Below are 23,397 nucleotides of genomic sequence, written 5' to 3'. Positions count from 1 at the left end.
CGTTACGCAATGAAAACAGGCGGTAGGCAAAAGCAGAACCTTTCATCTTGCTGAAAGGATCCCTCAGATGTGCACACGTGCACCTAAGAGAGCGCTCTTGAGAGAGTTCGGCAGCTAGGTGAGGAAATCCGTAGTTAGCAGACGCAGAACTGCGAACCTTCGCGGTTGGAAAGATTCTTGAGACATGCACCTGCGCACTTGGCTTAACTGCATTGCCAGGTGACAGAGGCGGCGGTTGAGCGGACACGGAACCATCGACACCATGGATGCTCCTGTGGAGGACTGGGCGGAGAGACTTGGCTGGTTGTAATTCATAGTTTTACCTGGAGGAGGCGGGGCTCCGCCAGGAAGGCAGGCTGCATTGGCTGGCCCCTTGGCCTGGCTATGAGGAGGACCTTTTGGTCCAGGAGGGGCCGCTCTTCCACCCCACAGTGGGCTGCTTGCTTGGGCTTTGGGTGTGCGAGTGATGATAGCCCCGAAGTGCGCAGATACCTCACTGGATACTGCGCGGTGGGACAGATCCACCGGGCTGCGAGTGTTGGCGCTGTAGCTACAGTGGAGCGCTTCCTCACGTTCCGGGTAAATGGTGTGAATGACACAGACAAGAGGAACAGGTAATAGAACCCGGGAATGGGTAGGAGCAGAAGGCGAAGGGGCTGTTGGCATCCGTCGGGGCCAACTTGGGGGAGTGGTTGAGTCAACTGAGTCGGATGCGTTAATTACAAGGAAGGAGAGTTTTGCTGTGCAATGGAGGGGTTAGCTGTAAGTGACCAACTCCCAACTTTTGTGAGAGGGAGGTGGGTGGTACTAGACACACCATCCAACGTGCTCACCAAGAAAACGATAGTGGGGCCCTGTCTTTTCACTTTAACTGTTAGAGGACTGGTCGGATCTAGGCCCGAAAATGAGTTTCTCCCAAACTTGAACAATGGGCTAATACAGACCGTATTCACCAGTTCCAAGAGGAGAATTTTGGGGAAAAAGTGACAATTTGGATGCGCCTCAAGGGTTTCTTACGTACTAAGTGTAGCTTTAAAGTTGAGGTACCTGAGTTGGGGTCACGTTGGTATGTGTATGACATAAAAAAGTGTTCGCCCAGGTTACATCATGTCCACCGTTCATGAGTAGAACCTGGGGAAGACTAGACACAGTGTCCACTGCTCTGCAGTCCCAGCTAATGTAGGCTAGGATCCAATGTCCGGATCATTCCCATCAGAACAATGTACCTGACTCTTGCGCAGTTAAAACTACACTCACCTGAACATGCAATCCTGGAGCAGGAGAGATTGACTCAGTAGCTGGAGGTGCTCGCTGCCAGCCCTGGCAACTTCAGTTCCTGTCCTGGGACTCCCATGGTGGGCAAGGTTTGACTTTGGCAGGTTGTCTTCTGACTTCCATATGCTCAGTAGCACAAGTGCCCACCCACCCACTCACCCATCCCACCCTCACCCCCCCCCCCCAGCAGAGTAGGTGAAATTCTATTCTTTCACTTCATTGAAATGTATTTGTTAGCAGTAGGAATACTAACCATTGTATCCACACAGCACTGAGCTGTCAGGTGCTGGAAACACTTGTACATGTTTTGTGCAGATTTGCATTGAGGCATCACAGTAGTGTCGTGGAAGATAGAGACTGTGTTTGATCCTGTCATATGAATGGGGAAATTGAGTTATGCAGCTCGTAGAAAGCCTAAGAAGTAGCTAGTGGGTAACAGGTTAGAGTAGGATTCAAATCCAAGCCAAGATAAACCCAATGGGCTTTCTCCTTTTACACAGCAGACTACTCCAGGAGCGGATGTTGTCATGAGAGAGCACTAGCCCTGATTGGGGCAGCCTTGTCTTACGTCCCCAGAATTGGAAGAGAGGAAGGAAGGAAATTATCTATCCTTAGAAAAAAAATTTTAAAAAGATTTGTTAATTATTATGTATACAGTGCTTTGCCTGCCCATACACCTGCAGGCCAGAAGAGGGCACCAGGTTACATTATAGATGGTTGTGAGCCACCATGTGCTTGCTGGAAATTGAACTCAGGACCTCTGGAAGAGCAGCCAGTGCTCTTAACCGCTGAGCCATCTCTCCAGCTCCAGAAGAAAATTAATTATACAACATCTAATATTTAAAACAGTATGGATAAATGCACTTCAACATAAGTCTCCATTATTTCCTAAAGAGGCCTCTTACTTTGACAGAACCGCACTGCATTACGCTTGTGCGCATGGCCATCTGGGAGTGGTGACTCTTCTAATAGAGAGGAACTGTAACATCGATGCCCGCGACGACGACAGCTGCACACCTCTAATTAAGGTAGATAGACGATGGCCAATGATTTCAGTGTGAGATGGATTAGACGTAGCTGCTTGGTCTTGTGCAGTGAATATGGTTAGCACAGACACAACCCTTCAGAATGCAGAGCATAAGTGCATGTCTGTGGAGTGCTTAGCCACAGTGGGACCTCTGTGTCACACTCCTTCCTGGGAGGCTCAGGGAGCGTCACAAGACAGAAGGCTGAAACGACCCAAACTAATAGAAATCAGAGTCCCAGTTGGAGAAGTGTTGAGTGGAGGACACAGATGCTAAATAAAGGAGACAAAGCATACCTGGGATGAGGAGATCTTGCACAGGCTGGTGGCTTATGCCAAGCAAGTTTACTTCGAAGTACATCCTCACACATGCTATTTTCAAGGGGTGTGGGGGGGGGGGGGGAGGGGCGGGGGAGAGGCGGAAACAGCCAAGGTGAGCAAGAGCTAAGTCAATGTTGGCAAAGAGAACTTGGGATACTGCAAACACAGCTGCCTAAAGACAGATTACCACAGACTAGAAGGAAGAGTTGCATCCTCAGAAGCTGCAACTTTGACTCTTTTGAGACACTGGTTCCATCCTTAGACTGTCTTGCCAAGTCCACTCCTTGACAAGGATACAGAACTAAATTTCTCTCTAGCTCCCTTTGCCTTTTTATAAAAGTCTCTGAGGAAGTGTTGGGTAGGTCGGGCTCCCCACACCGAAAGGTTTTGAGAGCCAGATGTCAGGGAAGACCAGAATGGTAAACAGAGTCCTCTGGGCATGACAGGACTGAGACACTCATGAATTTAACAGCAGCTGGGATTCACTGCCAAAGACCTGAACAAGATCAAGGCATTCATTCTAGAATGGGGTGTGAAAAGTGTTCATGAGCCCCATCTTTAACTTAGGAGCTAAGGGCAGTTGGTAGCTTCTGGGGGAGGGAGTGTCAGCTTTCTTTAAGGGTGTGGGTACTAGTAGGTCGACCACACACCAGCAGATGATCACACACCAGGAGTATATGGGCAGCACAAATTGGAGTCAATGGGTAATTTAAATAAATAAAAAAAAGAAGACCCGAAGTTGGGGAGTATTGGGAGGTGGAAGTGGATCTGGGATAAGGGGAGTTAGGGGATGAATATGATTAATATGCATTGTATAAAGTTCTCAAAGAATTAATAAGCATTTTAAAAGTGCTTAGACTATCTAGGTGTGTTTATACACACCCATAATCCTACCACTTGGGAGGCTGAGGCAGGAAGATGTTGAATCCAAGCAAGGCTAAGCTACATAGGTGACTGTGTCTCAAAAAGCAAGGAATATTTCATAGAATAATAAAAAAAATGAATGTATCTTAGTTAATGACAAGTAATTGATGAAACATGTGGAAAGCTTCCTTTTAGTTGAATTAATGAATTATTTGTTTATGTATCACTCATAGGCCTCACAGCGCCAGCATGAGGAGTGTGCGGCTCTCTTGCTACAGCACGGTGCCGACCCAAACGCTGTGGATGCTCTTGGAAACACTGCCCTCCACTACGCAGTGCACAGTGAGAACACGTTCATAGCTTCCCAGCTCCTTGAACATAGTGCAAATATTGAAGCTAAAACAAAGGTTAAAAAAGCATTTACTCTTATTTCCAATTCACCTCTAATATATTATTTTATAAAATATTGACATATCACAGAAACTCAGGCATTCACTGAATGAAAAAGCTCTAAAAGGGCTAATCATCAAAGGTATCAAAGATAGAGGGCTGGAGAGATGGCTCGGAGGTTAAGAGTACTGGTTGTTCTTCCAAAGGTCCTAAGTTCAATTTCCATCAACCATGTGCTGGCTCTCAACTATCTACAATGAGGTCTGGTGCCCTCTTCTGGTGTGTAGGCACATGCAGGCAAAAGACTGTATATAGAATAAAAAAAAATCTTAAGAAAAAAAGGTATCAAAGATACAATTTTTAAAGGCTATATATTCTATGTATTAGTAGCAAATAGTTGCAGGAACACTGAGCTTGTTAAACATAAAAATATTTTGCATGCCTTTTCACTGAAGCATTTTTTTGTAGTTAGTGTAAAAACGTTTCTTGTAATTGGGCTTTCATAGAGAAAAAGAGGATTTTATAATAAATGGAGATTGTGTTGCTGTTAATAATTTACACAAGCACAATTTGTCTCTCAGAGGTGAGGTTGACACAGGGAAATGAGGATGGAGTAGTAACCAGGACCATGAGGCAGTTTTGGGACCCTGGTGTGGAAAGGCAATACCAAGGAGACATTGGTTAACTTTCCCAAGTTTATATGAGCAGATGAAAATGCTCTTCAGTTGTAGAGACAACTCTTAGTATAGTGAAAAAAATTTACTGAGTTACAAAGTAGCTTAGAGACGACCTCACTTGCTAATCAAAACAGACAACCAAAGCTGGACATGGTGGCACACGCCTTTAATCCCAGCACTTGGGAGGCAGAGGCAGGTGGATCACTGTGAGTTCAAGGCCAGCCTGGTCTACAAAGCCAGTCCAGGACAGCTAAGGCTACTCCGAGAAACCCTGTCTCGAAAAAAAAAAAAAAAAAAAAAACCAAAACAACAACAACAAAAACCTTTACTATCATGTTTTAGGGTTGGGGCAATGGAGAGAAAATAATAGCATCACTGTCCTCAAGAAGCACTTGTGTTTTATTCATTTATTTAGTGTTTTTTAATATTTTAATTTATTTATACAACACATATTACACTCCGACTGCTGTTTCCTTTTCCCCTTCTTCCCCCCAGTCTCTCTTACCACCTCCTTCGCCTCCCCTCAGTAAAAAAGCAGGCCTTCCAGGGACATCAGTAAGACCAATCATACAGTCTAACAACAAGGCTGGATGAGGCAACCTAGTAGGAGGAAACGGGTCCCAAAGGCAGAGACAGCTCTGTCCCCACTGTTAGGAGTCTCACTAGAACACAGAGCTACACGACCTTAACATATGTGCCGAGGGCCTCGGTCAGACCCTCGGCTCCGTGAGCCCACCTAAGTCTCAGTCAGTTGATTCTGTGGGTCTTGTTCTTGTGGTGTTCTCGACCCATCTGGCTCCTACAATCCGTTCTCCTCCTCTGTAGAACCCCCCTGAGCTCCATCTTATATTTGCCTGTGGAATTCTATATCTGCTCCCATCCGTTGCTGGGTGAGGTCTCTCTGATGAAGACTGTGCTAGGCTCGGTCCCAGCACATGCTGGTTTGCAGGGAGCTGGCCTGGCCTCTACTAGGGTAGGAGCAAGATGCTCTTGTTTTAGTTGAGAAAAACCATACAACCATATTTAAGTGAAGATTCTTTTTTTTTTTTTAAATTGGAGTTCATATTTTATTTTATCCATTTATTAAAAAAATTTTTTTTTTTAGTTTTTTTTTGAGACAGGGTTTCTCTGTGTAGCCTTGGCTGTCCTGGAGTTGCTTTGTAGACAAGGCTGGCCTCGAACTCACAGCGATCTGCCTGCCTCTGCCTCCTGAGTGCTGGGATTAAAGGCGTGCACCACTACACCTGGCCATATTTTATTTTTTATATGGTTTTATTTACTTAATCACTTTTCAGCTCCATCTCAGCTCCTCCCTCCTCTCCTCCCAGGCCCTCCCTCACGTCAGGTGGAGATTCTTGGCACCAGTGACTGGAGGAGTATTGGACAGGACTGGAGTTTCAGAGGGGAGGGGCAGCCTATGGGGAAGGGCAGCTGGGAGCCAAGGAAGAGGAAGCAGTTCATCTCCTCTCTGTGCTATTTATTTATTTATTTATTTTTAATTGGGAGGGGTTTTCCAACAAAGTCAGAAAACCTGCTAGACAAATTCAAAAAGAGCTGTAACACTTTCTCTGTGCTATTTATGTCCATAACATTTTTAAAATATTTTTTTTCATTCAGTTGAGAAATTTTCCATATGCTGTAAGTTGTTTTTGTTTGTTTCTCAGGATGGTTTCACACCACTTTCACTTGCTCTACGGCAAAACAAAGACCTGATTGCAGAACTTTTGGTAGAGAAGGGTGCAAATATACACCCAGCATTTCACCCGGGCAGGTACGGTTGCTCTTCTTAGAGACTCTTAGGGCTCTTCTTCTTTTTTTGTGTGTGTGGGGTGCAGTTTCAAGACAGGGTTTCTCTGTGTAGCCTTGACTGTCCTGGACTCACTTTGTAGACCAGGCTGACCACGAACTCAGTGGTCCGCCTACCTCTGCCTCCCGAGTGCTGGGATCAAAGGCATGAGCCACCACGCCCGGCCCTTAGGGCTCTTCTTAAACCACGCCCCCTATAGCCATACTACCCAACCACCTTCAGTCCTAGTGCTAGTTCAACAATTTTTTAAAATCTAATTTTTATTTTAGTTTATGTGTACAAGTGGTGTCCCTGCATGTGTGTGCTTGGGGCCCATGGACATCAGAAAAGGTCATTGGATCCCCTGGAACTGGAAGAATGGATTGGCTTTTTTTGTTTTGTTTTGTTTTTTTGAGACAGGGTTTCTCTGTGTAGCCTTGGCTCTTCTGGACTCACTTTGTAGACCAGGCTGGCCTTGAACTCAAAGAGATCCACACCTCCCAGAGTGCTGGGATTACAGGTGTGTGTCACTCCACCCAGCTTAAGAACCAGTTCTTGTGAGCACTGTGGGTGCTGGGAACTAAAGCAGAGTCCTCTAAAAGAGCAACAGGTGCTCTTAACGACAGAGGTCATCTCTCTATCTGATAGTGCTATTCCCGTTCCTTCTTTTCTTTCTTTCTTTCTTTCTCTTTTTCTTCCTTTCATTCAGAGAGGGTCTTTCTACGTAATCCTGTGTAATAGCCCTGGCTGACCTGAACTGTTCACTACTGGCGGGCCCAGGAGGTGGACCAGCAGTCTGTGAAGGTGCACTTCTTCCCGGGGCTTTGCCAGCTGGAAATGGAGAGTTCTGATGAGGGCATTGCCAACCTCCAGTGAGCCTACTGCTTGGCCAACGAACAGCAACTCAACTTTGCGAATGGTATCCGTAGTGCCCTTTGCGATGCTAGGAAGAAGTACTAGGACGGTATTGAGGAACGGTGCATCCACCAGGAGTACAGGCTGCACTCCTATCTACCAGGCTCATTGCTGCTGAGAGAGACAGAGAGGGAACAGGAAGTGCATCTGAAGAACCACAAGGGGATGAGGATGATGGCCACATCGGGGGTGGTGCGGGGGTGGGAGGTAGAAAGGGAGATATCCCCGATTACCTGTGTGACAAGATCAGCGTTGAGCTTAGGAGGGAACCCTGCATCACACCCCGATAGTGTCACCTATGACAGCAAGGGCATTGAGGAGCACAAGTAGCCACTTTAACGTTGTGACCCAGGAACAGCTCACCCCAAACTTGGCTATGAAGGAAGACGCTGATGCATTCATCTCGGAGAATGGCCTGACAGAGGATTCCCGGCCCCATGGTGTGCCTTGCTTGGAATCCTGGGTCAGGAGGGCTTGGGACAGAAGCTCCAGCCTCTGGATATAGCCTGTGTTCCTGGACTTGGCTCCATTGGTTGTGCCGATGGGTTCTGAACGCAGCCCTTCTCAGAATACCCATTGCTGGGACAGGAGCCTTTCCTGTACCTCTTCTGGGCTAGGAAGTGGCTGAGGGTTCCGCCTGTGAGTTTTGGCACAGGTTCTGAGTTATGAGGATTCAGCATTACACAGAAATGCTTGTTGTGGATAGAACCAGCCAGGCAGTGGTTTCCAGGCTCACCTATGAATGAACTCTTGAGCTTAAAGGTATCAAAAGTGAGGTGGCTTCTGAGAGTGCTGGCAGGGGGATGCTTAGAGCAGGAATCCGGTCTCTTTGTAGAGAGAGAGCGTTGCACTCGGTGGAATGCCTGCAAAGTGTCACGGCAGAGGCAGGGCTGGGTCATGTATCGTAGGGACGCTGGCAGATGACTGAAACAGGAGTACCAGTTCCACAAGCACACAAGTACAAAGGCAGCGGTTACTGCAGCCATCAGAAAAAAACATGCAAAAACCAAACTTCTTCCTCGAGAGTTCGGGCGCGCGTGTTTTTGTGGTTATTTTAACCAAGGACTAAATTCTTCCCATTTCTTCTACATGAGAAAAAGTAAGGACAACAACTGTTTACTGCTGAGGAACAAATTAATAATTGCTCACTCGTTTCTAATGTAAGGTACATTATGAACCCCCAAAATAATTTAGAGTACTTGGTAAATATTTGTCATATATATTAAAGTAAATATCACTTTTTTTTTATGCCACAGTGGAGCAATACCCAAGAAACAGCAAATCTCAATTCATGAAAACTCCACACTGATTAGTACAGGTGAGATTTTTGATAAGGAATTACTCAAGGTGGTCCTACCCTACATAAAAAAATGAATAAAAATTTTTGTCCTAAAAAAAGAGTTAAGGTGTAAATTACAATTATATTGTTCATTAATTTGTTTCTTAACATTCTGGAAATTTAGAATTATTTAAGAAATTATTTCCAAAAATTTGAAATATGAAAATAATATTGTCTGAAAATGTTGGTTTATTAATTTTGGCCTCTGATATCTTTGTATCAACAAGAAACCTAATACATTATTGTTATTATAGTCACATTACCACAAATTGGGCTTGTTATAAAAATGAACTCATTTACATTTTATAATAAATGCAACATATTTTGTCCCTATGAAGTTCAATGTCACCAATGTCACTATGTAGCCTGGTGTAGAGATCTACATCTTTAATCCCCAGCGCTTGGAAAGCAGAGGCAAGCAGATCTCTGTGAGTTCAAGACCAGCCTGGTCTACATAATGAATTCCAGGACAGCCAGAGCTGCATAGTGAGACCTTGTCTCAAAACAACAACAAAACAACACACACACACACACACACACACACACACACACACACACACACACACAAAACCCCAACTGTCATTATGTAATAAGACAATGTATTCAAACATTTTCATTAATTCCTCCCAAAGAAATTCAAATTTTCTCAGTTTGGAACATCATCTGCATGTTGTCCAACTTTTGTCTTCAATCACTTCTTATTTTCAGGTGACTATTCTATGCCATAATATAGTATAATAGACTCACTGAATACGTTTTAAAATGTAATCCCTCCCTGTTGGCATAATGTTCGTGTGCACTGTGTACAGTTCACCCTTGTTTATTCAAATGCTGATTTCTCTACCCTGCTATCTGGTTTCAATCTGGACATTGCTGCCTTGTGATGTTTATTGTAAGTATGTATCCCCAGTTTTAAGTTTGTGTAAACATGTCACCATTTATTCTGTGTGTTGCCAATAAAAACCAACCAGCCAATGCTGAGCAATAATAGAAAACAGGGTGGGACACCCTGATCCAGTGGTGGTAGGGGGAGAAAGAGGAGAAGGAGAGGATGGAGCCATGAGTAGACCTGGAAACATCAGGAGAAATGAACAGGGCCTAGGAGATGATTTTAAAGAAAGTATAAAGTGGGAAATCAGAATGGGAGGATAGTGAGTGTACCAGCATGGAGGTTTAGGATGGAGTAATTATTGTGCAGCATTGTGCTGTAGGCTAATAAAATAGATCCTAGTCTCTCTGTGTAGTTATTTGGGTGTAAAGCTGGTTAAGGAGTAACCACTGATTTCACTAAAATAATAATTCAATGTTAAATATGAATAATCCTTCAACAACCCCCTCTTTTGGCATGCTAGGGATCAAACACAGGGATTTATCAACTTTGCGAGTGTTCATTAGGTTTATCTCTGGTACCCCTTTTTTTGATGTTATCCTTAATCAGCATAGGAGTAGATGATACGTGGTTTACATGCTACAAAGCAAGATTTCCACAGCGATTTGCCACCAACAGGAGAGCTGAGGAATGACGTCATTCTGTATTATTAGGTGCATCTCCGTTGAGTCTGGATAGATTTTTTTTTTTTTTTTTTTCTGAGACAAGGTTTCTCTGTATAACAGCCCTGGCTGTCCTGGACTCACATTGTAGAGCAGGCTGGCCTGGAACTCACAGAGATCTACCTGCCTCTGCCTCCAGAGTGCTGGATTAAAGGTGTGTGCCACGGCGCCCAGCCGAGTCCGGATAGATCTAAACAATGAGAGGAACACACCAGAGTTTGCCCTTTCAGCAACTGCTACCACAGCATCTTTCATGCCTGCCTTGCCTTTGGAGAGCACACCAGGGAGTAAATAGTGCAGATGAGTCTGGATGACCCTCTTCACCTACGACATGAAAAGAGTCTAAGTGTAACACCAGTGACTTTCTATTATATTAGTTCAGTGTAATAGTATGAGCTTTTCTCTGTGGTGGTGAGGACTGACTGAGGCCTCCCTCACGACTGAGCTTCAGTCTCAGAACCCTTTACTCCATTTTTGTTGTTTTTGTTTGGTAGGACAAATTATCTACCCGGGTCATGGGAATGCCAAGAGCATCACACTGGGTTTTCAGGTACTTTTATTTAAAGTTTTTATAATATTTTTATGTGCAGGCATGAGGTTTGTTTGTTTGTTTGTTTGTTTTCCTGCATGTATGTCTGTGCACCACATGCACACCTGGTACTCACAGAGGCCAGAAAATGGCGTCAGATCCCCTAGGACTGGAGCTACAGATGGTTGTGAGTCCATGTGTATGTGCAGGGAATTGAGTGTGGGTCCTCTGGAAAAGCAGCCAGTGCTGTTAACTGCTGAACCATCTCTCTAGCCTGATTTTCCAGTACTTTGAATGAAGTAAAAAAAGGAGTTCTTTCTTTTCCACTTATGGAGAAAAAGCTGTTGGCATATAGTGAAAACTCAAGTGAACTTATATGTAAACCCCAGCACTACGTCTCTGCTTCTCTCACTACAGAGACAGCTTAGGGTGCACAACTGCCAAGGCAGGTCTGTTTCCCACCGTTCTTTTCATGGGAGGCAATGGAAACTATCCTGAGCATCTCACACTGCACATGAGCAAGGGATCAGAGCTAACACCAAGGGGCGTTTTAGCATCTTCCCCAGACAGGGGCAAAGAAAGTAAGCACACTGTCCTCTCTTGAGCTTTGAGCAATGGCAAAAATTCTTTGTCTTCGGTCTCTTTCTTAGAGTTTCTATTGCTGTGAAGAGATACCATGACCATAGCAACTCTTTTTTGTTTTCCTATATATATATAATATATATATATATGTTTATTTATTTATTTATTTATTTTTAATTTGGCATTTGCATCCCTCTCATATATTACATTCTGATGACAGTTTCCTCTCTCTCCTCTCTTCCCAGTTTCTCCCCTCCCCTACATCCCATCTTCCCTAGACCCACTCCTCTTCTATTTCTTTAAAAAAAAAAAAAAAAGCAGTCCTTCCAGGGATATCCAAGGGATACAGCATAACAAGTTACAATAAGACCAGGGACAAACCCTCCTATCAAGACTGGATGAGACAACCCAGTAGGAGGAAAACAGTCCCAGACTCAGGCAAAAGAATCAGAGACCTGCTGGGTGTTGTGGCCCATGCCTTTAATCCCAGCACTCTTTTTTGTTTTGTTTTGTTTTTGTTTTCGAGACAGGGTCTCTCTGTGTAGCCTTGACTGTCCTGGACTCGCTTTGTAGACCAGGCTGGCCTTGAAGTCACAGTGATCTGCCTGCCTCTGCCTCCCAGGTGCTGGGATTAAAGGCGAGCACCACCACCACCCGACTAATCCCAGTACTCTTGAGGCAGAGGCAGGTGGATCGCTGTGAGTTTGAGGACAGCCTGGTCTACAAAGTGAGTCCAGGACAGCCAAGGCTACACACAGAAAAAACCAAACAACAATAAGAATCAGAGACCTGCCCCTCCCCGACTGCTATGAGTCCCACAATAACACCAAGCTAACCACCTTATGTTTATGCAGGACCTAGTGCAGATCCACACAGGGTCCATGCTTGTTGTTTTAGTCTCTGTGAATCCCTGATCCCTGCTTAGTTGATTCTGTGGCCACCCAGGGCGACTCTTATAAGGAAACATTTAACTGGGGCTGGCTTACAGTTCATGGCAGGAAGCATGGCAGTCTGCAGACAGACATGATGTGGAGAGGGTAGCGGAGAGTTCTACATCTGGATCAACAGGCAACAAGAAAGAAGAGTGAGACACTGGGCCTGGCTTTAGCATCTCAGACCTCAAAGGCTACACCCGGTGGCACACCTCCTCCCACAGAACCACGCCCACTCCAACAAGGCCACACCTCCTAATAGTGCCACTCCCTATGGGCTTATGGGGGCCATTTTCATTTCAAGCCACCACCACAGTCTCTGATTTCTATGTTGTTTTGTATGATCAAGAGAATAATCTGTGATAGCTGTAGCTTGGTTTTGAGTAAGTAAGTTTATTAAGTATATAACAAATCAAAGTAAAAGGAGAGAAAGAGAGAGAGAGAGTGAGGAGAGGGAGGGCGGATCAAACTGAGTGCTCAGAGCCTCTAAGGGAGGCCAGCTGAGGAAGCCTCATTGAGACAGTCAGCTGGAGTTCCCCGTAGAGAGTTCTGGGGCAGCAGAGTTTCCCCTGAGGTGGTGAGGTTTTCAAGGAAAAGAGCAAATGGCAGCAGAAAGAGGCTCACCCACATCCCATAGAAACTGGGGGGGGAACTGAGGCTCTCAGCTGGTGTTCCTGTGTGAGCTTTCTGTCCACGGATGAGCATCTCAGGACTGAACTGACATTGTGTTCCCACACAGGGTTTTTTTATATCACGGAATGGACAACAGTGGCCTCTGGTGGGAAGAGCTTACCTTCTGCTTGTTCCAGCCCACAGTGTTTTCATTCTTGGGCTGTCTTGTTCTCTCCTCTTTGTCAGAGTCTGGAAGGAAGCCATCCTTAGATAAGGGGCCTTGGAGGACACTGAGACAAACATGCTTGTGTGTGAAACGGGGTAGGGGCAATTCAGCTCCAGAGCTGGTTTCACAGTGACCTCAAACTACACATGCATTCGCCGATGTACCGTACATTGGGTGTGGTATGTTCTGCCACGCTGCGGAGAACAGCTTCCATAGATCTGGCTTCTGTGTGCCAGGACTTTTAATCCTTAACAACTTCAACTGGAACTGGAGAAGATCTTTGTCTTAACAAGTACTCTGTCTTAGAGTTATTGTTAGTGCTACTAGTCCAGGAAAAAGAATAGGATATTTTTCTTGACACTGTCAATCTGATCCGGCTAATGACATCATTTTCTATTAGTTTGATAGCACGCATTTAGCATGAGCGTCACTGTATGTAGCAGTCTATTGCATGTATTCTATCTTGGTCAGTTTCTTGCTTTCTAATATTTGAAGTGTACAACTTTGGGAGTTAGATAGTAACTGCCTATCAACAGTCTAATTAGTCTTCCCTTTAGTAGTCTCCCAAAGGAAGACGTTATAACCAATTACTAGTCTTCTAAGTGCGATATTATTTTTTTCTATTGTTACAAAAGATATTTTGCTTTTCTCCTTTGAAACAGATGACAGTACTGAACACAACTCTTTGCCCAGGTAGGACTTCACGTACGTGAAAATATATTAAGTAACTGCGGAATGGATGCATATGTAAGTAGCTTAATACTTGCATAGTGCTGTCTGGGGGAAGATACTATATATTATGTACTAAGGCTTGCTATATCATGTAGTCATCACAGAAGAGTTGCAGGTTAGCTATGCCAGCATAATGTATTTTGTATCAGTCACTTGCCATTCACAGAGCTGGATTAATTGGTTCCTGGTGCTGATTAACAAGTCTCTGCCTGTGAACCTGTCTAGTTATCTAGCGCTTTCTCATGCTCCTTAGCACAGAATGATTTGGATCTGTGTGCGCGGCGCTAGCATCATGGGTACATATCAATATCAGAGCAATCCAGATCGTTTAATTATGTATTGCCCCTAGTGCAGAGTTTTTCCAGGAACCTAGATTCTGTAGTCTAATAATCTGCCCTCCTACTTTCGGTGTTTGCAGTGGTAAGCAGTACTTTGCTTTTAAACCATCAAAGTTTAAACTTTTTCTCTATTCTCGTGAATTTCAGGCATGAATACAATGCGATATGACTAATGCAGTCTGATCACTCTTTAACACGTACCCAATCATATCTCCTTCTTTTTCCTGTCAACCACCCCCACTGTCCTTTCCACAGAGTCAATATTTGGGATTTTGTTTTGTGATTCATTCAGTTTAGTCAGTGTCTTAGTCAGGGTTGTATTGCTGGGAAGAGGCAACTCTGTCAAAGGAGGAAAGCATTTAATTGCAGTTGGCTTACAGTTTCAGAAGTTTGGTCCGTCGTCACCGTAGTGCTGGAGAGATAGCCGAGAGTCCTGTATCATGATCTCCAGGCAGCAGGATGAGAGAGACTGGCCTTGGAACCCTTTTGAAACCTCAAAGCCCAGCCCCAGTGACAAGCTTCCTCCAAAAGGCCACACCTTCTAATCATTTCAAATAGTGCCACTGCCTGGGGACCAAATAGTCAAATCTATGAGTCTACCGGGGGGTGGGGGGGTGTATTCTCACTCAAAGCACTGCAACCAGGGCCATCTGTGTAACCGCTGAGTTTTCACTATCCCCTGGAGCCCGGTGGGGTCTGAGGTCATAGGCAGAGGGCACTAATTGAAGACAGAGACTCTGCTCTCCCCAGCTCTATCAGTAACAAATAGTTCAGCGGTGAGGGGTGCTTCCTGAGCCCCTCCCTGCCTGCCTGTTGACAGTCCGTTCTTGTGTGGACTCAGTGCTGGCCTTCATTGAGTGAGTTCCTAATTGCAGTGGCCATGCCTCACCCACCAAACATGGCATTTTCCTCAGACCTTCTCCCTACCTTCTTTTGGCTCCTTCTTTTTTATTTTTATTTTTTTTCCTCTTTTTTTAAAAATTAATTTATTCTTGTTACATCTCAATGTTTATCCCATCCCTTGTATCCTCCCATTCTTCCCTCCCTCCCATTTTCCCATTAATTCCCCTTGGCTCCTTCTTCTGCGGTATTCCCTGAGCCTTTCCTCCTCTTTTTTTACTTTGAAATTGGATGTCATTTTTTCCACTATGACTATACTCCTTTCTTATTTTTTATTTTACTTACTTACTTACTTAATTTTTTTTTTTGTTTTTCGAGACAGGGTTTCTCTGTGTAGCCTTGGCTCTCCTGGACTCGCTTTGTAGACCAGGTTGGCCTCGAACTCACAGCAATCCGCTTGCCTCTGCCTCCTGAGTACTGGGATTAAAGCCGTGTGCCACCACTGCCTGGCTGTATTTTTTTATTTTTTTGAGACAGGGTCTCTTTATGTGGTCCTGGCTATCTTGGAACTTGCTATGTAGGCCAGGGCTTCAAACTCACAGAGATCTTTCTGCCTCAGCCTCTAGAGTGCTGGGATTATTAAAGGCTTCTGTCAGCACGCCTGGCTGGTTTTCAATCTTCTTTCTCCTCTTCCCTCCACCTTCCCTCCCCCCTCCTCCTTCATTTCTGACATCTTAAATTCCACTCTTTTTTTGTAGACAGATTAAAAGCATCTGAAAGTCCAGGATTTCTTTTTTCTTCCCTAGACAGGCTTTCTCTGTGTAGACCTAACTTTCTTGGAACTTGCTTTGTAGACCTTGAATTAAGAGATACACCTGCCTCTGACTGCAGAGTATTGGGATTAAAGCCGTGCACCAGGACACCTGGCCTAGAAGTTCATAATTTTAAGAAACTGTAGAGACTAGGCAAGATATTCCGAGTGCATTAACTCAGGGTTTGCGTTCTTCCCAAATGGCTGTTCTGTTACAGAATCTCAAATGCAAACTAAACATGAAAATGCACCAAGAGGCAGAAATGAAATTTGGATGCATTTTGTTAATGTTAAGGCCAGTCGTCTTTCTTAGGCATCCACATGTAGGTGAGTAGTTTAATAATACAGTGGGTAAGTTAGTACAGCGAAGCCTATTGAAGATCAGAGTGGCATTAACACGTCATCTGTGGGTTATGGTTCTGCTGTCAGGGCTGACAACTTGAATTTGATCCTCGAGTCTCCTACAGAGGAAGAAGAGAACCAGCTTCCCCAAGTTGTCCTCTGACCTCCACACGTGTACACATGTATACACACACACACACATGTGTGACTGGAAAAAAAACAGTGGACTGAACAAGTTAGGTCTATAGTAAGGGGTAGGAATGAAGTAAAGGTGATGGACGGAATGTGAAGAGGAGCAACATTTTGGGTAGCAATCTGGGTTGAAGAAAATTGTTAAAAAGTATGGCAATTTACAAGATTGACAAAGATAATATTAAAAAAAATCAAGATACAGAATATTGAAAATATTCTAAAGGGGTAGCAAACCAGGCACTCAGGAAGCATTGCTGCCTTTTTTCAGTACTTTATTGAGAGAACTTGAGAGACTCTGAGGCTTGTTTTAGATGATGCCAAGATAATTTAAGCCCTTTTCAAGGATCTCTGCAGCAGGTATGGGATCACCTACTTCCATCTTATTTATTTATTTATTTTTTAGTTTTTGGTTTTTCGAGGCAGGGTTTCTCTGGGTAGCTCTGGCTGTTCTGGGTTCACTTTGTAGACCAGGCTGGCCTTGAAATCACAGAGATCTGCCTCCTTGCCTCCCGAATGCTGGAATTAAAGGTGAGCATCACCATGCCCAACCTACTTCCATCTTAATTTACAGAGAAAACCCACTTAGAGTTTGACTAGATATGGACAATGGAAAGGAGATAAGCTGTGTAGTCTTTACTAAGGGATAGACGGTGGCCATAGTGAATCTTCTGTCTTGTTTTAATACTTTAAAAAATTGTTTATTATCATTATTGTTGCTGTGTTTATTTTTTGAGACAAGGTTTCGAGACAAGGTCTAACTTTGTAGACCAGGCTGGCCTCGAACTCACAGAAATCCGCCTGTCTCTGCCTCCTGAGTGCTGGGATATTTTTATTATTTTTAATTTCGTATAAAGTGTATGTGTCTGCATATGGGTATGTATATACATACAGATGAGTGCAGGTGTCTACAGATGCCTGATACCAGAGGCATTGAATCCTCTAGAGCTGGAGTGACAGGTGGTTGTGAGCTGCCTGATGTGGGTGCTGGAAACTGGGTGCTAGGAACCAAAATTGGATCCCCTGGCAGAGCAGGAAGTGCTCTTAACCATGGAGCCATCTCTCCAGCTGAGTAATGGCTTTGTTTCTGCTCAGGTAGCAAATAGTTGTTATGTGGTCATTTTATAGTCATTAAAGAATACTTCAGTTTAGTCTTCAGGGCAGGCAGCTTGTGCAGGTGAATTATTTTAGGCTTTGCCAATATTGGCTTTTGCTTTTTTATTTGGATTTGCGAGTGAGTCTTCATTTAATTATGTGTTACAGGTTTGTGATAACTGAAGACAGAAAGTACTAATTAAAAATAGTCAAAGGTCAACTTCCAATTATACAAATCAGGAAATACCATGCAATATGAAAATAACTGACCTTTCTCCAGATTTTGATAAAATATCGAACTTACTGGTTATTGTATGTCTTTTCTCTGGAGGGCCTCCTGCAAATCTGTTCCTGATAGTCCCAGACAAACAACAGAAGATGGCAGTAATGTTGATACTAAGGTAATAGTCTCCTTTGTGAGATTAATTTTCTTGCTCTAAACTCTGAATTTGTAGTGTTTTCTTACATTCACAGTTGCAGCCTGGTGTGGTGGAGCATGCCTGTAATCCTAGCACTCAGAGAGGCAAAGGCAGGTGAATCTCTGGGACCAGGCGAGCCAGCTTGGTCTAGGAAGTCCCTGTCTCACCTTGGCAGTTTTGCAGGTGGAAGCACACTCAGGTTTTTTAAAATTTTATTTAGTTTTTTTTTTTTATTACTTTAAATTACATATAAATGTTCTGCCTGCATGTATGCCCGCCTGCCAGAAGAGGGCACCAGATCTCATTATAGATGGTTGTGAGCCACCGTGTGGTCGCTGGGAATTGAAGACAGGACCTTTGGAAGAGCAGTCAGTGCCTTAACCTCTTGAGCTATCTCTCCAGTCCAACACTCAGTTTTTAAAGTGGATTCTGAGGGCCCAAACTGTGGTCCTCAGGATTGTGCAGCAAGCATTTTTATCCCTTACGTCATCTCCCTAGCTCAACCCTTGGCGTTTTAATTCTGATTTATATTTTTGCCTAAAACACTTTGAATAAAGAAACATTAAATAAAGTATGAACTATTCTCAGAGTATCTTTATAACTGAGGTATCTTTTCCTTTGTAGCTTTCTTTTTTAAGATTTATTTTTATTTTATGTGTGTGTGTTTCGCCTACATGCATAGCTGTGTGTGCCTAGCGCCTTTTGGAGGCAAGGAGAAGGCATTATCTTACCCCGTAGCTGGAGTTACAGGTGGTCGTGAGCTGCTATTTGTGTGCTGGCAATCAAACTCGGGTCCTTTGAGAGAGCAGCCAGTGCTCTTAAGCACTGAGCTAGCTCTCCATACCCTCGGTGTAGTTTTCATGGTTTTGTTTATGGGATAAAGGCATGGCCTAAGTTGAGTTTTATCGTTAACCGGCTGGAGTTTCAAGCAATGTAATAGTGATGACCACTGGGTTAGACTCAAGAATAAGGGGTTCATTCCCAGTGGCTTAAATTTGCTGTTTCCTATTATTAGTCACTCCTTAGAATTAGTTCTGCTTCATGGTCTTTAGTCGTCCTCAGGGTCTAGACTGAGGCAGAGAACAAGGTGACAAAATCAACCCAGTCACTCTTAGTAGCCTTGTATCTACCACAATAGAACCTATGGGATAGTGCATACAAAAATAACTTTCTGCCTTATTTTATTTCAACATAGCCAACCCATAAATACTAAGAAAGTTTGTATGCATTGTCTTTAGTGGAAATTAGAATATATGAGACCTGAACTTGATACAGATAGACTGTACAGATGCACCATACCATCATAATATATAGCTTAAAGTAAATTTTAAGAGTTGGTTTTTTGACTGGTATTTAATAATTTTGGCTCTTATTCATTTAAAGCTTGCCTAATGTTTAGGGATCTTCAGAAAAAGGACTGGTGTGCACAGTCAGAGCTCACTATGATCTAGGTAGAGTGAGGTAAAACTATTTTCATATGAGGATTCCTTTGTAATTTTTTTTTTGATACTGAGTATATGTAACTCTTGTTGTCCTCAAACTCATGGTGGAGACCAGGCTGGAGATCTGCCTGCCTCTGCCTCCCAATGCTAGGATTAAAGGCACACACCACTATGCCTGATGTCTTTAGTAATATTAAAGGACAATGTAATTTAGTTGAATGTAGTGGATGGACCACAGCTTTAATCCCACCCTTGGGAGGCAAAAGCAGGCAGATGTCTGTGAGCTTAAGGCTAGCCAAGGCTGTACAGTGAGACTCTGTCAAAAAAAAAAAAAATCAACCCCAAACTTCTTAAATTTAACACATCATGACGTGTTTATTCCAAATAACATTGACAAAAAGTTAAGTGTGTTATTTTAGGGTTTTCTTTTAGTCTAGGCTGGGTAAATTATTTTCAGTTGTTTTTAAAAATTATTTACTGATGCTAGGAATTGAACTTAGGGCCTCACACATTTCAGGCAAGGGCTACATCACTGAGCTATATCTGCAGCCTGTTCAGTTCTTTTTGTTGTTGTTTTGTTTTTTGAGACAGGGTTTCTCTGTGTAACAGCCCTGGCTGTCCTCTGTCACTCTGTAGACCAGGGTGGCCTCGAACTCACAGAAATCTGCCTGCCTCTGCCTCCCAAGTGCTGGGAATAAAGGAGTGAGCCACCTCGTTTGGCTTCCTATTCAGATCTTAATGATAGGCCGGTTGCGAGTGACTAAGCAGATATGAAGAAAATAACTATGGTATGAGTTCATTTCTATTTCTTCTGTGCCCACCCCGCCCCCAACAACGTATAAGGATGAAGTTGCTTTCAAAACCAGTCCTCCAAGACAAAAAGCATCTCAAGCCAGGAAAACAAACCTTCTGCCTGATCATCTGCAAAAGACATCTCAGGAGCAGAAGAGGAAGAAGAAGTGTGATACAGGACACGCCCCTGCGCACCCAGCATGTCCTTCTATGAAAACATATGAGGAAACCCAGCAAAGTGAACAGCTTAACAAAGTCCTCAAATACAAATTAAGGCCATTTCCTGATCCTTTTAAGAAAGAGCTGTCCCCTGGCACCTCTAAAGAAAAAGTACCCTTAAAGGTAATTTCACTCTAATTTGAAAAATGATATATCTGTCTCTGAGGGAAAAGATACATCTGGAAAGATTGTCCCTATAGTACTGCAGATATTAAAAAACATTACCCAGTCTTGAAAATGTCCTTGCAACTCCTTGTCCCCAGTCTCGGGTTGACACATGCCTTCTAGGTTTAACTAAAAATAAATTACATTATGAGAACAGCAAAACATATCAAAAACATACTGTAAACACTTAAAAATGTATTTATTATTTTCTGTGTGTGAGTATTCCAGATCCTTGTATGTCTGTGCACCATGTGCGTGCAGTGCCCACAGAGGTCAGAAGAGGGTGCTGGATTCTCTATGACTGGAGTTACAGGTGGTTGTGAGCTGCTGTGTGGGTGCTGGGACTCAAACATGGGTCCTTTGGTAGAGCAGCCAGTGCTCTTAACTGCTAAGCCATATCTTCAGTCACCTGAAATTTTTTTTTAACACAAATGAGGGCAATTAAAAAAATTTTTTTTTCGAGACAGGGTTTCTCTGTGTAACCTTGGCTTTCCTGGACTCACTTTGTAGACCAGGCTGGTCTTGAATTCACAACGATCTGCCTGCCTCTGCCTCCTGAGTGCTGGAATTAAAGCCATGCGCCACCACACCTTGCTGTGGGCAATTTTAAAAAATAACAATACAAAAAAATAATGATGATTATAATTGTAATGATTTCTAGAGTACCTATAGTTGAAATGAAAGGAACCAACATGTTTGATATACAAGTGATATCACTAATTGAAAATTAGATATTAGACATATACATAAATCTAGTAAGCCAAAAGGGCAGTGATTTACATTTCACAAGTGTCTCATGTGTCTCAAATAGGAGATGCCACATTTCTGCAATTCAAGTAATCTGAAACCAAACCAGTACAAGCCTGGGAGTAGAAGCTATTACTTTGTAAAGGCTGTGTGCTAAGGGCAAAAGCATGGTCCTGGACAGACACTGTCAGCTTTTCTCTACTACGCACCAGCAGAGTTGGTGTTGTATATGTTCATGAAGGATTACAGCAAGACAAGAGAAAGCGGACAATGACACAGGAATATTACAAGGATGGTTCGTGGCTTTGGAAAAAGAGAAAGTTCACTTTTCATGGATTTTTCTCTGTCAATTTCATTCTGCTTACAAAAACAGTGGTGTATACCACTGGATTATTTATTAATGAAATTGCATGTAGATATAGCTTACTTTTTCTTTATATTTCTTTCTTTCTTTCGTTGGTTTTTTGAGACAAGGTTTCTCTGTGTAGCCTTCGCTATCCTGTAACTCTGTAGACCAGGCTGGCCTCCAACTCACAGAGATCCACCTGCCTCTGTCTCCCCAGTGCTGGGATTAAAGGCGTGTGCCATGATGTCTAGCTCATATTTCTTAAGTTCTATCTGGGTTCACGTTACTGAATTTTATCAACTGCCTTGTGGCATACACCAATGGCTAACACCACTGCAGAGCTTCGAATGGATCCTTCAGGCTTTGTTCACATAACTCCTGCTGTAGGTAGATGGTGACGGTGCTGATTTGAAGCAGGGCATTACCGGGCATCCCTAGGTACAACAGTCACAGCTAAGGAGTGAGAAGGCAGAATGCATCTCCAGAATCCATACTCACAACTCAGCGGCTCCCCTGCTGTGGGAGGTGGTACATTGTGTTCATGCATTTCAAAGGTCACCCTGTTTGCTATCCCAGGATCCCAGTGGGCAACTGTGAAAGGTCATGGGGAAAGGGCTAATAGAGTGCAGAAGGGTGAGGTTTCCTTATGTTCCAAAGCTCCTCATTGCGCCATCTGTCTGTTAATGTGTAATCTAGGTCGTGCAGACTGGAGAGGACACGTTTTGTCTTTTTCTTCATTTCCCATTATGCAAGAGGTGAATGCGTTAGGTAGCAAAGGGCAGATTTTTAAAAGCCAGATGGAGCATGTCCTCTGTTAAGATTTCTGAAAACTCTGGGTCTTTTACTCAAACAGATTTGAAGCCGAGTTTACAAAATGTTAGTGGTCTGTATTGATAAAATTGTAACACAAGTATTTGTGGACTAAAATCAAGACCATGGTACTGACAAGTAGTAAAATGAATGAAACTATAAAACTCCCTCTTAATGAAAAATAACACAACTTGAACTTTCCTTAAAGGCAGAAGAAGAGAGGAAGTACCGACTCCAAGAACCGGATGTCGCACTAGAGAACTCTGATGACAGAACTGCTTGCACAGTTGCTTCTGCCTGTGCGGCAGCTGCTGCTGCTTCCACTTCCGCGGAGTTTGCTTCCACTTCCGCTTCAGCTGCTTCTAATATTGCTTCCGCAACTTCTGCTTCCGCATCTGTGGCTTTTGCTTCACCTTCTGCTGCTTCCGCTTCCGATGCGTCAGCGGCTGCTGCAGCTGCTTCCGTTTCCGTTTCCCAAGCTTCAGCTGCTTCCCGTACAGCGGCTTCTGCTACGGCGTCCTCCAACACTGCTGTTAAGGCTGTGGTCACTGCTGCTGTCACTGCTGCTTTCCCGGCTGTTGCTGCTGCTGAACACAAAGGCAGTGAACCAACTCTACAAAGGCCCAGTGCAGCTGCTAACAACAAGGATTTTGGCCTTAAAGAAAAAGAAGAACACGATAAGTAAGAGCACGGCATTAATTCAAAATAGATCTTTCTTTCTTTTTTACTTAAAAAAATTATTTATTTATTATGTATACAGTGCTCTGCCTGCATATAACAACTGCAGACCAGAAGAGGGCACCAGATCTCATTATAGATGCTTGTAAGCCACCATGTGATTGCTAGGAATTAAACTCGACCTTCAGAAGAGTAGTCAGTACTCTTAACCTCTGAGCCATCTCTCCAGTCCCCTTTTCTTGTTTTGTTTTGTTTTGTTTGTTTGTTTAAAGACAGGGCTTCTCTGTGTAGCTTTGGCTGTCCTGGAATTGCTTTGTAGAACAGGCTGACCTCAAACTCGCAGAGATCCGCCTGCCTCCTCTTCCCTGAGTGCTAGGATTACAAGTGTATGCCACCATACCCAGTGCTA

General features: G+C 43.6%; 1 non-coding gene and 1 pseudogene across 1 annotated transcript; one reads left to right on the top strand and one right to left on the bottom strand.

Annotated features, from left to right (window-relative positions):
- Window positions 1-6,055: 6,055 nt before the first annotated feature.
- LOC127187346 (U7 small nuclear RNA) lies at window positions 6,056-6,116 on the bottom strand. Its single transcript, XR_007830489.1, has one exon. It is a non-coding gene; the product is annotated as a U7 small nuclear RNA (small nuclear RNA).
- Window positions 6,117-7,093: 977 nt separating this feature from the next.
- LOC127187066 (E3 ubiquitin-protein ligase CHIP-like) lies at window positions 7,094-22,995 on the top strand (annotated as a pseudogene).
- The last annotated feature ends 402 nt before the right edge of the window (window positions 22,996-23,397 follow it).

Source organism: Acomys russatus, chromosome 3 (genome assembly GCF_903995435.1).
Source record: "Acomys russatus chromosome 3, mAcoRus1.1, whole genome shotgun sequence".
Taxonomy (NCBI): Eukaryota; Metazoa; Chordata; class Mammalia; order Rodentia; family Muridae; genus Acomys; species Acomys russatus.
Note: the sequence above shows the minus strand (reverse complement) of the source record. Positions and strands in the feature narration are given on the sequence as shown.